We start from the raw sequence: 15,895 nt of genomic DNA, 5'->3' as shown, positions 1-15,895 counted from the left end.
TAATTAGATTATTTGGAGGGTTGCTATGTTCTAAAAGGAATGTGCAAGGCTTGCAAATGTCTTTCAGTTTTCTGCCATTTGACCCTGACAATGTACATCATCTGTTGTTGGTAGCAAGTTGTGTCTGGAGCTTTCCTCAATGCTCTCCATATTCCTTGAGTGCATAGTAAAAACATACAGTAAAACATCAGTATGTTCCTTCTGTGGCTTCCATATGGCAAACCAGCACAAAAGCAGAGAGGGAAGTCTTATGACTTGATATGATAATTTTGGCTCATTACCTTTTTGTTGTTGTAGATTATCAGTGAAGTTTTTGTTATTTTGTGATGGGTATGGTATTTTATTACATCCTAGCTACTTGGTAAAACACATGATTTTGACTCCTTTCAGTTGCTTTTCTACTGAAAGTGATTTCTCCTTCTGAGATGGCTTTGGCATGGTCTGTGTCACTGGGGGCTGAGCCTTAGTCTGCTATGACTGAGCTCTGCTCTTTGCTGTGCATGCAGCTGTATCCATTTTGCAGCACGGTCTCAGTAACTATTTTTAAGGAAAGCAACAACAGTGCCTGGAAGGGTAGAGCGGTGTCTTGCTGTGACTCAGTCTGAGGTAGCACTCTAAGGCTTCTCTGCTTGGTGCTCCCAAGGTGAGCCACTTGAATTGTGCAGCAGTTTGCTTCAAAAGCAATGCTGAGGATAATCTGCCATAGCACTCCCTTGCGTGCTTGTCATGGGAAGGGTGGGTACTGACACTCCTAAAGATCACTTGGACAAATCTTCTCTTCCTTTCTACCCTCATAAGCAATGAGAAGAATGGGTTTCCACTGCATAATTGAACATAAAATAAAATCAGTTTGCATGTATCAAAGTGGAAGACTGACACAGAATTCCATTGAAATAATTCATCACACTACAAGCAACTAACAGCTAAGAAATCATTAATATTTTAATACTTCCATCAGAAACATGGAAAATAAATTTCAAGTTGATAATAGTTGATATGCTGGAGCTGAGCTTGAGGACAAGAATATTCTTTCTGCATAGTCGAGGTAATTCTTCTATTTTCAATCTATCCTTTATCTTAAAATACTGATTTTCAGAAATTTCAGTGTGAGAAAAATGTGATGCACTAACAACTAAAGCTGTTACAACTATCTTTGAAAGAAGTTGTTTCCTATCTAATACCAGTATTAAATGTGGTGCTTTTGGGCTGGGCACATGCATGGCTTTTTGTGCCTGTGGAATGCAAAATGAAGGACTTGGACATGCAAATTTCAGACTCCTTTGAGAACTGCTTGTACAGCTTGCTGTACCGAGGTCAACTCCAGTGTAGAACTGGCCAAGGCAATGATTCTCTGTCTTTTGGGATCTGACCAATATGCATTTAATCATCTGAATGGGAAAATGTCTCAAATAGACAGTAAATGATCTTCAGACTAAAAACTTAAAGCAAAGCTTTATTTATCACACTTCCTATAAAACTATTTCTGCTCCCCCAAACAGCACTTTGTGTGCCTCTGGTCTGTGTCAGTGTCACAGCTGCACTCAGCAGCACTAGAAATGATACAGTGTAAATCAAATTACACTTCAAATCTGGAAGTTCAGCAAAGTTCAACGGATTTTTAACGAAGAGATTTGCACCACTGATTTGAGTTCATGAACTTTTGTCTGTTACTTACTCATTTCTTTTTTTGAAGGAAAATCTGATTAAGAGCAAACTGTAAATGCTTTGCAGCTAAAAGGAAATGTGTGTTATAGCTACAACTGTGTGCCTGATACAGGAAAAAAAAGTTGGTTGGTGTGTGTTTGCTAGTAATTCCTCTTACTGTGACATTGCTTCATAGAAGCAAAAGAGCATGTTAGACACATTATTTTTCTTGATACCACTTTGGCTGAATAAATTAAGTTCCTATAGAAGAAACACTTTAACCATGGTAGCTGCATTTCCTCATGTGCCTTTGCTGATCATGAAAATCACCTTTCTACAGAACTGTTCCTGTCTTAGTAAGGATAATCAGAATAGAAATGTCTTTCATTTTGCCAAGTATTCCCCCCAAACTAGGATTTCTGATTTGACTTTCCTGCTTTAAAAAAAAAAGAAATAATATTTTGCCTTTGTGTTTGTTTGCCCAGTAGGCTGAGGTGTGCTTTTATTTGTGTTTAGTACACAAGTAGTGCCTGTGTACAGGTCATATACATATTGCTACCTTCCTTTGAAGAGTCACAGCTCTTGATGGCAGGGATGAAGGTCTCTGACTGCAGGTCCCTTCATGTTTTCTGTAAGTTCAGAGCATTGCCTCAGTGCTGCTGCTTGCTGAGATTCTGCATCAACCTTACCTATCTCCCACCCTGACAAAATGAGAAATCCAGGGAAATTGTGCTCCCAGCTTCAGCACCACTTTGCACCTAGTTAGGGGGTGCCTCACCCAGGAAAGAAGAAAATACCTACAAAATACTGAAAAGTCTCTGTTTTCTTATTATTCCCCTTTCCAAGTGTTATCTTCTCCCTGCTCCCTTACCCAGTTTGTTTTACTGATCCATGCTCCCACACTTAGGGTTTCCATCCAAGCAGAATACTTTTCCCTAGGGCTGTTGGAACAAAATAAAGATTTAGTTGCAGCTTAATCTTGTTTTATTCAGATATGGCTGGTCATAAGGGGAGATTTGATATTCTGCAATTGAAACTTTCTAACTCCTCTGTCATGGTGCTGAAAAATGGAGATGGTTCTTGGCCAACTCCTGCACACACCTGAGTTTTTCAAAACACTTTGATATTCTCCCATGCAAGCTGCTCTGCATCTGTGAGGAAGGGATGGAGCTGCTGTATCTCATAAACACTGGGGAGCAGCCAGAGCAGGGGGTGCACACAGGAGCAGGAAAAGTGGTGTGCAGCTTCAAATCAAAAGTCAATCTAGGCCTTTATTCTGTCCACAGCACTGGCTGGTGGTCTGAGCTTACAGAATAAAATAAGAACAGTCAATGTGTGGAAAATTCTTCTGAACTGAAGCAGTTTTAGGATTTCTTAAACTGATCTCTGTATCTCTATAACCTTACTAAATACCTCTAAATAAATCCGTCCCCATGAATGCATATGCTATAGGCACTAGTGGAAAATAACTATACCCAAGTAATGTAATTATTTTTTTACTTCAATCTATTTCTAAGAGTTGTTTTGGGATTGTTTTTTTCTTTTTATTTATAATTCCAGCAATTGGTATTTAGACCAGACACTTAAAAAAAATTACTATATGTTTCATTGTCTTTGTGGACAAATCTAAAAATAATCCATCCAAACTTTATCCTTTATTACTTATTTTCACACAATGTGGACATTTTGTGCTGAGCATTTTCACACAGAGATGTGTTCCTGGGCTGGAAAGCACCTGCAGTCATGGTTCCCAAGGCCTGAGATCCCTGCTCAGCTCAGTTGAACTGTACTACATTATGGTGCATTTTGGAAAACAAAAGACCATTTCTGCAGTGTGCAAATTCATACTGGGAAGAAAAGCCTGTAGCAGAGGAGAACAGAAGGGATAAGAACCACAGCCTTCACAGGGTTACTGAGGACATTCAGAGGGACAGAGCTTCAGGACAGCTGTAATGGAAAGCATTCCTGAGTAATTAGAAGCCTCAAATATGTTTTAAATTATAAAAGGCTTAAGTGAAAGTGAGCAGCAAGCAAGAAGCTGCTAGAGGAGTGTCTATCTAAACATCTGTGTTTAAATTTCCATTTCAAATGAGAACAAGAAACTGTGTCTGTGTTTGTCTGGATCCAAGGCAGTTCTTTGCTCCCCTGTTGTTTGCAGAAGAGTTACCACATCATTGGCTCTAAAGAAGGGACTTTTCATGAAGACCCATGTTGCTGACCCCAGGACAGACTCCTAACTAGATTGTGTCCAACTGGGCCACCAAATCCATCTGAGGCTTCTCCTTTTGCCTTAATTGCTATAGAGCCAGGGGTGTAAAGCTGTGTGAGCAGAGGTGACTCTGACACCAGGCAGGTGTGCTCCCACTGGCTGTTGGTGGTCTAGATTAGCCCAGGAAGGGGAGCAGCTTCCATCCCATCTCTTCAGGAAGCAACGTGGCTTCCATCTGGTCCTCTCCAATGGACAGTGGGCGGGAAAGCACATAACCCTACCAGGATCTTTCAGGTTTCTTTGACAGTAATCATCAGATTTAATAAATGTTGTGCTGCTGTACTTGATTTAGGATTATTTTAGATAAGTTTCCAAAGGGTGTTTCTGGAATGATGTGGCTTGTGCCTGACATCATCCCTGCAATGTGCAGCACAGATGTGACTGCAGGGTCTGGCTGTATCATGGCAGCCTCTTTTAGAGAGACTGCTGGGATGAATTAGCTTGTGGTACTGTTTGACAGTACTTTAGTATGTATAAACTGTGCTAGGATTAGTTTCTGACATATAAAAATACCCAGTAGTCTGGCCATTCTCACTAAAACAGGACAAAGACTCTGCCTAGGAATCTCCCCCAGGAAATTGAGAGTAACCAGCCCACACTCCTGCCTCCTCTTGCTTAGAGAACTAAATTTAATTTTTCATAGACTCCAGCCAAGAAGAATACTTCTCAGGGCAGCTTCTCTATACAAGTAAGTAGGAGATAGGTGTGCCTCACAAAAACCACTCTCATGTGTGACAGGTTTTTAGCCTAATACAGTGGTTTATGCTCTGATTTCTGCATCTATTTACCAAGTTCGAAATAAAACTCAGAAGTATCATAATTTTTGTCTTTGCAGCAATTGCTGGCACATGCATTTATATGTACACAGGTATTCATACAGGCTTCTTATCAGAAAAGGCCCTTGCACACTTTTACCAAGTGCTCCAAGACAAGTGCCCAGGTTTTTACAACTGCTCAGCTCACTAGATGCAGAGACCTTTCAAATATTTAGATGAAAATAAGTCTGTTGGATTGCTGAGAGCTTTGAGCCCATGGCTGGAAAGGCCCAGATGTGGTCCAAGCTCTCTTCAGTATCCTACATACTATTAAATGCCATAGGTGCATCTTTCTGCTCACTTGGCCTCACTGAGTTAAGAGAGGCAGGGTCCTGACTCCTCTTGAGAGCCACTAGCATTTCATTCCTCTTTAGGAAGTATTGGGAATGCAGGTACATTTTTTTTCAGCCTCACTGAATTCAAAACAACTACTGTGAATCACCACAGCTCCCTGGTTCTGGGGGTTCATACTGGGATCAGTAAACAGGATAGAGTTTATTAATTGCCCTGGAAAAGCAGCAGGGGAAGAAATCCAGATGGACTAGCCAGCCTTCACTGCATCCAAGTGAGTATAAACAACATTCAGAGATGAGAGAGACAAATGCAATGCTGTTTTTTATGGCCAGATTAAAAGCATGGGATAAATTCCAAGCAGTGCTGAAAACACCCTTTGGCAGGAAGGGTGTTTCACTGCATGGTGAAGCAGGGGATGTGCATTTGTGAGAAAGGTATGTGCTTCCCCTTGCCATGCCCAGGAGCTGGGCAGCCTTGAGGTGTTTATAGCAACTACAAGCAAATGTACAGAGCTTGTTTCCCCCAAAGTGGCTTGGGATTTAAATGAGTTCTAATATTTCACCAGCTCATATTGTGATGTATTATTTCACCAGCTCATATTTTTAAGTATTTTAAGTGTTATCTATCACTAAATTGAAGAGTCAAGTTTTTTTAATCATGATGCAGTCCAGCCCTACTGTGTGCTGCCAGGAAACAGGGGTGCTTGGTTAGGCTGCAGCACACAGGGAGCAGAGGAAACAAGTGACCCCACCTCTGCTTTCCCCAGGCTCTGGCGTGGCCCCAGGGCCCTTCCTCTGGGGAAGGGATATTGTAACAGGAGAGGGGTGTTTGCCACTCTCTGGCAGCATAGGGCTGTGACCTAAAGGCAGGTGAGGTGATTTGTGTGAGTGTGACAGGGCAGACCCAGGGTGTGACCATCTGCCAGTGATAATGTGCAGCAGCAGGTTGGACACAGAGCCAAGCACCAGGGAGGTGATGGCCTCCTCCTCATCCCCACAGGGAGGTGAGCTCAAGGTCATCCTTTACATGTGAAATAAAAGCACTGCAAACACAACTTCCTGTCCGCAGTATTTGAAGTAAGTGAATAGCACTGCAAGTGACATTCTTTTTCATAAATTTGTCTAAGTATAATTTGTAAAGGAAGGACCAAAGAGCTGGTAATTTATTTTTCATTTTCACCATGTACTTACGTCGTTGAGGGTCAGTGGTGTCTGAAACTTGCACAAAGCAGGCAGAAATGTGCACTGTTGGTGACCACCCTCATGATGCTCACTGATTATTTCAGCTCACACACCAGAAGGGCTGACCATCCCTTTTCTCAGTGTAGTCCAGCACATCTGCTCCTGGTGGTGAGATATGGTGGTGGCTCTGTGGCTGGGCAGTCCTGTCCCACCTCCCCTGAGCTCCAGCTCTGTGAAGAATTTCCCTGCTAGAGGACACCTTTTGGATAATATGCAGTTGTGGTATTCAGCTCCTTTGTTTCTTCCTCATCCACGTTTAGCCTGGAGGATTAGACCAGGTTATGCTGCTGTGTGTGGCCTGTTGTGAGCAATTTAGTCAGCAGATTTTGTCCCCTGCTGTAAGGTAAGTAAGGCTAAATGGTACTCTGGCCAAATCTCTTCTTTTGACAAGCACTTTATTAAGGAGCTCAATAATTGCTCAACAAAGCTAAATGGTTTTTATTAGCATCAGAATTTGCATTGGTAACAATGAAGAAGCCTCAGTATGCCCTAGAATTTTGTAGACAGATTTTTATCTCTGGGCTCAGAGTGTTAGGGACCCATATGTGTCTAAACTCTATTCCTAAGAAAAGATTTTCATCTCAACTTTCACAGATGAACTTGTTCCTACATGGAAAGGCCTAGAAATGTCTCCAAAATCTGTGGGGACCTAAGTAGTCTTTTGGGCAGTTCCATCCATATAATTAGGCACACTCAAGATTCCTTGGGCTGAAGACTTTCCCAGAGCAGCCATTTCATCTGTGCTAACAAAATGATCTTTTCATCTGGAGACACCCTCATTCAGCATGGTCAAAGTTTCACTGGATAAGCATGGGGAAATTAAGCAGAGTCTTTCTGGAAAATGTGGTGACAAAACTAATCAAAGCCTTTAAACAAAATTATAGAATTCTTTAAAAATAAGCTAAAAATAAGCATTTAAAATGAAAGTGACAGGTGTTCCCTGTTCTTTGATAGCTGTAACCTCCACCACCACCACAGAGTGTTCTCTTGGAGCTATTCATTACATCACCATGCCGGCATTGAAAAACTATTTGCCAACTCCCTTCTTGTTTAAAATATGATGAAAACCTTGATCACTTTTTCCTCCCAGGCAGAGCTATGGCTTGGGAAGCAGTGTATAAACAGGGGGATTCAATGTTTGCTTGAGCCATGAGGAGTAAACAGGAGCCAGAAAGGCCAAGGGCTCCCAGCACCCAGACTGCCTCTGCCTCTCTGGCAGACCAAACTTCCTCTCAGTCTGCTTTCAGCACAGACCTGAAGAGCAATTGTCATTATTGCTCCCCTCCCTCATATTGCTGCACTTTCAAACACTGCATTGCTATTGTGTGATTCTCCAGTTTCCTCCATGCTATTGAATTCTATTTTCTGTTACAAAGTCGGGACAAGACTGAGTGTTTATTTTCAGAAATCCAGTCCCAGAGGAAACAATTCTGATTTTCCTCTTTTTGGCCATCTGTCTTGTTGATAATTTGTTGTGTTGCAGACAAAACTTATTTTTAACTAATTCCACTAATGTGGCTTTGTTGCCCAGCACCGTTTTGCCTGTTTAATGATAATTTACCAAGATGTTTCTGCATAGTCAGGTTCCTACACTAAATATATCTCTGAAGAAGCTTGTCTCCTATTTCTCTTCACTTACACTTGACAATAAGCAAAAAGTCTCAGATTTCTCATCGAGGGTGGAAATGGCAGTCTTGCTGATTCTGAAATTACAATTTTTTATTTCATTTTTTTAATGCCCAACATATTTAATCACAGAATCATAGAATTGTTTGGGTTTGAAAGGGACATTAAAGAATATTTATTTCCAATCTTCCTGCCATAAGCAGGGGCACCTTCCACTAGATCAGGTTGCTCAAAGCTCCATTCAGCTTGGCCCTGAACTTCCAGAGACCTGGCATCCAAAATTTTGAGCAACCTCTGCCAGTGCCTCACCATCCTCACAGGAAAGATTCTTTTCCTAGTATCTATCTAATCTAAACCTACACTGTTTCAGTTTAGAGCCATTACCTCTCATCCCCTATCTGCCCTTGTAAAAAGTCCCTTTCCTGCTTTCTTGTAGGTCCCTCTTTAGGGAGTGGAAAGTGCTGTATGGTCTCTCTGGAGCCTTCTCCAGCTTAACAACACCAACTCTCTCAATCTGTCTTCATAGGAGAGGTGATGGAAATGAAAAGAATGAAGATGAAAACAAAAACCAACCCTGAACCAATAATCAAGAGATCCTGAAGCATAGAGTCTTCTTACTCTTTTCGAGATATTAGAATAGATTATTTCATTTGGGAGGGACCTAAAATTGAAGGTTTGTTGTGGATGCTGTAGATTTAAGGAAAAGCAAATAAACAAAAGAACCCCAAATGCCTCAAAGTGGGTCTCACTACAATGATCACTATAGATTTAAGATAAGAGCTCCGACTCATTGAGTTAAGATTCTGAGGCTTCCTAAGTGGTGACTACCAAACTGTAGAATGAAATCTCACACATAGAAAGGGACCAAAATTAAAAGCAAATATCCTGTAAGAAGGTGACAAAAACTCCCTTGCAAACAGCATCCCCCCACCCCCTAAAAAAAACCCCCAAAACAAAGAATCCGAAAACAAATATGATTTGTTAACAAACAAAAAACAGAAGATGCACTGAATATATTTTTAAAAGAAAATTTAAAAAGCAAGGAAAAAGCTTGATCAGAGATATAATGTCCACTAAGATGCTATTTCTTTTGATGGGAAACACCAGAAAAAGGAAACCTGTTATTTTTTATTTCTTGCCCTAGTGAGACAGGATATCACTCATGGAAAAGTGGGAAAGCAGTGTCAAATAGTGGCGACAGGAAACATAACAGCAAATTTCTTTCAAGGCCCACTAGTCTTGGGGTGTGTTGTTTCAAAAATATGAAGTAACTAAAGGACAATAGGCATCTATTTGTGAGGCAAACAGCAGTTCTCATATCCTTATGCAGACAATTTTCCTCCCATTGCCTTCAGGGATGTAGGTTTCCATACCAAAGGAGGAAAAGTACTCGCAGGATGTGAGAAACAGATTCACTCTTTTAATATGTTGATTCAAAAGGGGAAAGCTGAGTCACTGTTCTGCAAATAGAAACATTTACAGGTATCATGGCAATGCAAAAAGGGAAGATTTTCTAATTCCCCTGGGTTTTGAGCTTGCTAAAGAATAACTTGGGAGAATCCTTTTCCTCTCAGTCATGCACTTAGAAATTTTCTGGGTGGTATGTGGAATAAAGGGTCTGACTTTGAGCTTACTATTAGTGGCCCTAATCAAGAAAGACCCTGCTGAAGCGAGCATTGCACTGGGTACAATCATTTGAAATGTGTGTGGAGAAGATGAGTAAGATTATCTTTTTCAGCAGATATTATCTGCTGAAAATATTGCTCAATTTGCTCCAATCAGTAGATTATGATGCTATTTTGAATAACGGAAACCAAATTCTCATGTCCTTGCTTTCAGTGATTCTCAGCAAACTACAAAGGAAGCCACTGAAAAGAACTTTTCTGTGTTTCTAAACTGCACAAGAGAGGAAAGCTTCAAGGCTGTGTTATAGACATTCAACAATATTTCAGAGGAATCCTTAAAAGGATTCCAAAGCCAGAGGACACTGTGATTATTTTACTGGATCTTATATATAAATAGAGCACAAATTTCCAAACAGTGCCGAATCTTTTCCGTAAGTGAGTGACATTTATTGAGCAGGAATAGTTTTTCAAAGCAACACTGTGTTGAAAAATGAATCTAGGAGAAGAAAAGCAGTATATTTTTGTTTCAATATCTATTTCGAGTCGGTGATTCATCTCTACATAACTAACATGACTGTATCCTAGGTGACTTAGGATAAAGCAAGCAGTGAGGGGGGTGGCGAGTGCCTTCTGTGAATTCCTCATGTAGTGGTGAACAGATGGGATATAAATCATGTTTTCATAGCCCATACAGAAAAAGACTCATCAGTCACTGCAACTGTGATGTGATATAAGGATTTGTTCATGGTAGATAATGCAGCATTCCAGCAGAGTGTTCTAATGCTGTCTCAAGGCTAAAATATTACATTACACACTATTTGTTACAGATGCAACAGAAGGGAAATGCTTTGGTTATGATTATCTCAAAGCTACTGGTCTCTCAAACAAGATAGGAAAAATATCACTTTAGATTTAGATTGTCCAGTCTTAGATGCTTTTCATTAGGAATAATACTTCAATCTCATGTCTCAGCTTTGCAGCTGTCCAGGGAAAGCCATGTGCTTATCCAGGGTCAAATTATCTTTGAAGAATGGAAGGCATTTGTGGTGTGTGCAGTAATATAAGTTAAACAAGACAGGAGAGAAAAAAGAAGGTAAGTAAATATCACTATAGAATAAAAATAATTTTTATAAATTGTAATGTGTTGAGGTAATATTGTAGGTCAAGGGAAAAAAGGAACATGGATAGCCTTGAATCTGGAAAATTAAGCAATAGAGGCTTAGAGGCTGTTCTTTCTTGGAAGCATGTAAGGATTTTGCCTCTGATTTCATAGCAAAGAAGAAATACCATTTCTAACTTATATCAGTACCTCATAGCCAAGCTAACTTGTTTCTAAAACTAAGGAACTGGAGATACAGACACTGCAAAGTTTACATGGAATGGCATTTTGCAAATGAAAATCCAACAATCAGAAGAATTGCTTCAGTTCTCATTGGAAGAAGACATTTTTTACAGTTTCCTTTCAGAAATCTCCTTTAGTTTCTTTAAATTCCACTTACAGAAACCATGATGCCATCCTCTGACAGCCTGACAGATTGCACTAAGCCAATTAAATTAAACAAAACCTTTGCACAGACACTAAAATCTGTTACTCCAAAATCATATTGTCTTGAATCCTATTATAAGAAAGATTTCCATCCTGAAGAGGTAACATGCTTATAAATAATATTGTTCACTGGAAAAAAACATACAACTGAATATCCTAACAGTGACAGAAATCAAACCAGTTGTGAAGTTGTACCAATTTTTAATGAATTTCAAGTATAAATCTATCAATAGATAAGACTTAGGCATCCAAGTGGCTTAAAAAGAGTTCCATAATAAAGCTAAGTTTCTGAATTTTGTCATTAGTTTTCCATTTTAAAAAATCACAGCCAACCAACCAAAAAGAACCCCAAAGCTCCAAATTTCCCAAAACTTCAAAATGTAAAACCTTTAAATCTCTCCTGGAAGTGGTCTAACCTGGGAACTCTCCAAATATCTGTGGGTTCTTAAAGCTGGCTTTGGGATACCACCCAAGGGAAAGCTCTTCTGATGACCCCAAGTGTGCAGCTTGTGTTCCATGAACGACAGATTTCATCTGTGAGATTCAGTGCACCATAGAACTAATTAACCATGAAAGACTAAGGTATTATATTCTTTCTCCTTCCTTCTCCTCCCCCAGCAATGCCCAGCAGTCATTGTCAGAGTGAGCACTTACCTGACTGTGGAGGAGAAAGCTCAGATTCACCTTCTGCACATGGGGAGGCAAACTCATATTTCTGAGGCCAAGACTGCACTGAGCTGTAGAATACTGTTTGCCATATTCCCATTTTAGTGCTTAGGCCCTAAAGAGAGATTAATTGGACAAGAGAGCAAATCCAAGTGTTTTAGTGGTTAGGAAACAGCTGGGAGTAGACAAGTCTTAAACTATTTCTCCAATTGCATATTTTAAGAGGGATTAGACAAAAAGCACTAATGTGCAGTTTTGCAGACAGAGTTTATTAATGCAGCCACTGTGATCACTTCAAATTTCGTAGAAAATGCTGTGCAGATTTCCAGCTGATGAACAGACAACTGAAGTTATTTAAAGGTTTTCATGTCTTCTCCTAGCCCGTTTTTTTTCCATAGTGGTAAGTGGGATGGATGCTAACTCTTAAATACCTTCCCTGAGATGAAGTGAGAATCGAAATCAGAAGGAGGCAGAGAAGGTGAGAGCTATTTTGCATGAAAAAAACTTATTGCCTTCAAATATCCCCAGCCAAGTGATTACACTTTTCAAGTTGGTCAGGAAAGAGAAATCTCAAATTGACACTGTGAAAACCAGTTAGACCAGCTAAGAACTTTTCAGCTGACTTGGCCTCAAGTTTCAAGAAATGCTTCAGAAATGATCACATTTTCCATTTAACCTGAGCTGTTAACCATATGGGTCCTATCATTAGCTGAACCTATGCTACCAAAAATTTCAGCTGCAAAGACTTCAAGGTGAACAAGTAATAATCAGTCTTTAGGTTGCATTAGTTTTCACAGAGGAGACTTGAGATATTAATTCTGGCAGTTTTTCAGTGAAATCTTAATTCTGATGTGAGGCAAACACATCAGGATAAACTAACATGGTTGTAGGTATGCTAAATAAAGTGGGAGAAATGTGCAATGACATGATACTTAACTGGTTATGAAAATACAATCTTATTTTACAATCTTTGTTATGAAAAACTTGCAACATTAAGTGGGAGATGCATGAGGAATGGGAAGTGAAGTCCCTTGGAAGGTGAAGTCCATCAGTGGTGTCCAGAGGGTAAGTCAAAGTCATGGCCAAGTCGCTCTTGCCATTGAAGTGTCAGTCACAGGATTGCTCCTGGACCTGCCAGAGTTGCCCTTCCAGCAGGCTACAAAAAGCACAGTCTATCCTTCAAGGGGACAGTCAGAATAAAGCCTCCAGGCAAAACTTGCCTTTCTGTGCTCAGAAACTGTCTAAGGTTTTTTAGTGTTTTTTTTTCCCTGTTTGTATTTCTTTTGTTTTCTTTTGTGTTTTGAGCTGGCTTGTTTGGTTTTTTTGTTTTTTCCTTATTAAATCTTGCTATTATGCTATTATTTTGTAACTGAGATGTGCATGGAATAGGCAATTGACAGCTGCAGTACAGGAAAAAGACTCCTGATATTTGGATTTTTAATTTCCAGTTGTGGAATGGCCCCACATTCTAGTTCTGATTATCTGATGTGATAGCATTTTCCGTGGCTTGTATTATAGCATGGAGGAAATAGTCAAGTGGCTTGAGAGACATTATCCTCTTTTCTATGCCAAATTTGCTTTGTTGTTTTTGTTTTGATGGGGATTTTTGGTGCTGCTTTATTTTAATATAAAACATTGTTCCACCACTTGATTTAACAGATATTCTTTTCCCGTGGTCCTTTCCTGTTAGAATGGATGTGCTACAATGGAAGTCTCTTACCAGGCAGGTTTGAAGGAGGCACTTCCTATTTCCCTGGAGTGAGTCATGGGGTTTATGTGAGCAGGGAAGATGGGGTGACCTCCAGGCAAGGCCCCAGGTCAGCTCTGTGAGGCTGCCCAGTGTCTGCCCTTGCACAGCCCCAGCCAGGAGCCAGCACTGAGCCCTCATTCCCAGCCCCAGGCTGCACACAAACCCGCAGCAGCTCCTCGTCAGAGCAGCCCTGCTGGGGTTTTGTGAGCACTTGTGACAATTTCCTGTGCTGATCAGATAATCAGTCAGTTTAAAAGCAGAACTTTGTAGATCCCTAAGTAATTTGTTCATGGTGCATCAGGTTTCTGAGACAGCTCTTCCCCACTTAGCAAGAATTAAAGCAGAGGAAGTATAGAAGCACTGAGGACTGCTGTCGAGTTATAAAGTATGGATGGTTCTCATCTAACTTAAATCAGCCTCACTGCAGAAAACATTCTTAACTCGGCACTTGAACACACATTAAAACACATCCCATGAGCTGTTTTTATCACAGAACAGATAATAGATTATAAAAAAAATACAGCATAATCTGACACAGTGTGCTGTTCACATACTGATATATTTCAAAATTGCTTCAGTGGCAAGTTTATATTGAAAATTTCAGCATGTGAATGTCCAAAGCTGTTTGCAGTTATGATGCTCCATTGTACTGCACTAAAAATGCTCTGATTCTTGTCATGTCAGAGGTCTCAAAATCTTATAGATAGCATTAAAGCTAGACAAAACTATTCTGAAATAGGACAAAATGTTGTTAAGTTTTATGTTTGCTTATTTTGTTTTTTCACATTTAGAATGTATTTTTTCCCAAAATTGCCTGAAGAACAAGAAGAATTTCTAGATCGTGATTGGAAGATGGAAAAATTAAGGTTTCATCTAGAGTACCCTACAATCAGAAGCGAGGCAAGGGGGACAACAACTTTAAGAATTGAGTCCTACATATCCTTGAACTATAAAAGAAATAGGAAGGTAAGGAAAATTCTTACAAGGTCAAAGTCTGAGATTGATTTTAGGAAAGTCCAGTCAAGATGTACTTCAAAAGATAGGACTTGCCTGAAACAAAGTCAAGTAAATAGTAAGCAGAAATTATTAAGGAAGGTTGCACAGAAGATAGAAATGATTTTGGCTAAGAGCAGCTGGTGTGGTCACAAAAATTATTTAAAAAACACAGAGCATGAGACTTTCAAAGGAATGAATGGGGTGCTTAGTTTTACCAAAAGGTGAAAGAAATAAGTACTTTTAAATTATTTTGTTTCCATCAGCTGTTATTGCAGAGGACTTTGAGGTATATTTACTCAAAGTCTTTTCAAGTAATAAATATTGATAAAGATCAAAAGAGTTTGGGTATTCACACTAGGTAAGAAATGAAAGAGTAGAGAGATTAAAGAAATAAATTAAAAGCACCAGGCGCTTGGAAGAAGAGCTGAGCTGCTAAGAAAATAGAATTCTGTTTAAAATTGTTTGCTACACTGAAGGCCCTGGGAATCATAAATCACTTTACCTATCCTTTAAGGAGTCACTAGGGAAATTCAGAGAGCAGTAAGCCTTTTTTTCTATACCCAACTAACATCTGTAGGCATCAAAAGCTTGTAATTCCAAACAGAAATCACAAAAAAATCTTCATGAAAGGAGTGTCTTTCTTGCCTCTAATGAGCAAGGATTGTCTGAATATGTAAGGGAAATACAGGAGTTATTTGATCTCATGTATTCAGAATCACAAGGTCTGTCTTTACAAAATGGAATACAAATTTTGTGGGTGATTTGCTTAGCTCAGAATAATGCCTTTGCAAGCAATAGCAAAAGGCAAGCTCCTGTTTGAGTCCAATGCTTCTGTTAAGACAGGAGGCAGTGAAATAGATAGCAGGTTGCTCATAGAAGAACTTCACCTATATCCACTGCCTGCTGCAGTTAAAGCCATTTGGTCAGATTTGAATTCATTATTTTTATCCTAAAGAAAACTGTAATGTAGCATTAGACACAGCAAAATATGTCAGTTGAAATGCTATAGTGGACAGGCTCTCTTGGGCTAAAAGAATGATGTTCTTTGTTAGTCTCACTGCAGAGCAATTTACATTAGCAGACAGCTTGTTTATATTGATAATGCTGTGCAAAAAACAGTGCTGACAATTTCAATTGGTTTTATCAGTCTGAACACACATAGCTGAATTTTTAAATGACTGTTGAGAAGAACATTCTCTTCCATTTCTAGATTATACTCATTTCTTAATATTTTGCAGAATTCAGAAATGAACAGAAATGTGACTTGCATGATTCCACAGTTGCAATGGAAAAATGAATTATAATTAGATATTGCTGTAGTGTAGCAATTACACTGCCCTACATTCTGATGGCTAAATTCTGGAATATGTAATGTTGCTAGATTGATAAAGACTGGGGCTACATAAAACATGCATTTTATTTG

Source organism: Molothrus ater, chromosome 6 (assembly GCF_012460135.2).
Source record: "Molothrus ater isolate BHLD 08-10-18 breed brown headed cowbird chromosome 6, BPBGC_Mater_1.1, whole genome shotgun sequence".
In the NCBI taxonomy this organism is placed as follows: Eukaryota; Metazoa; Chordata; class Aves; order Passeriformes; family Icteridae; genus Molothrus; species Molothrus ater.
This window is presented reverse-complemented; position numbering follows the sequence as displayed.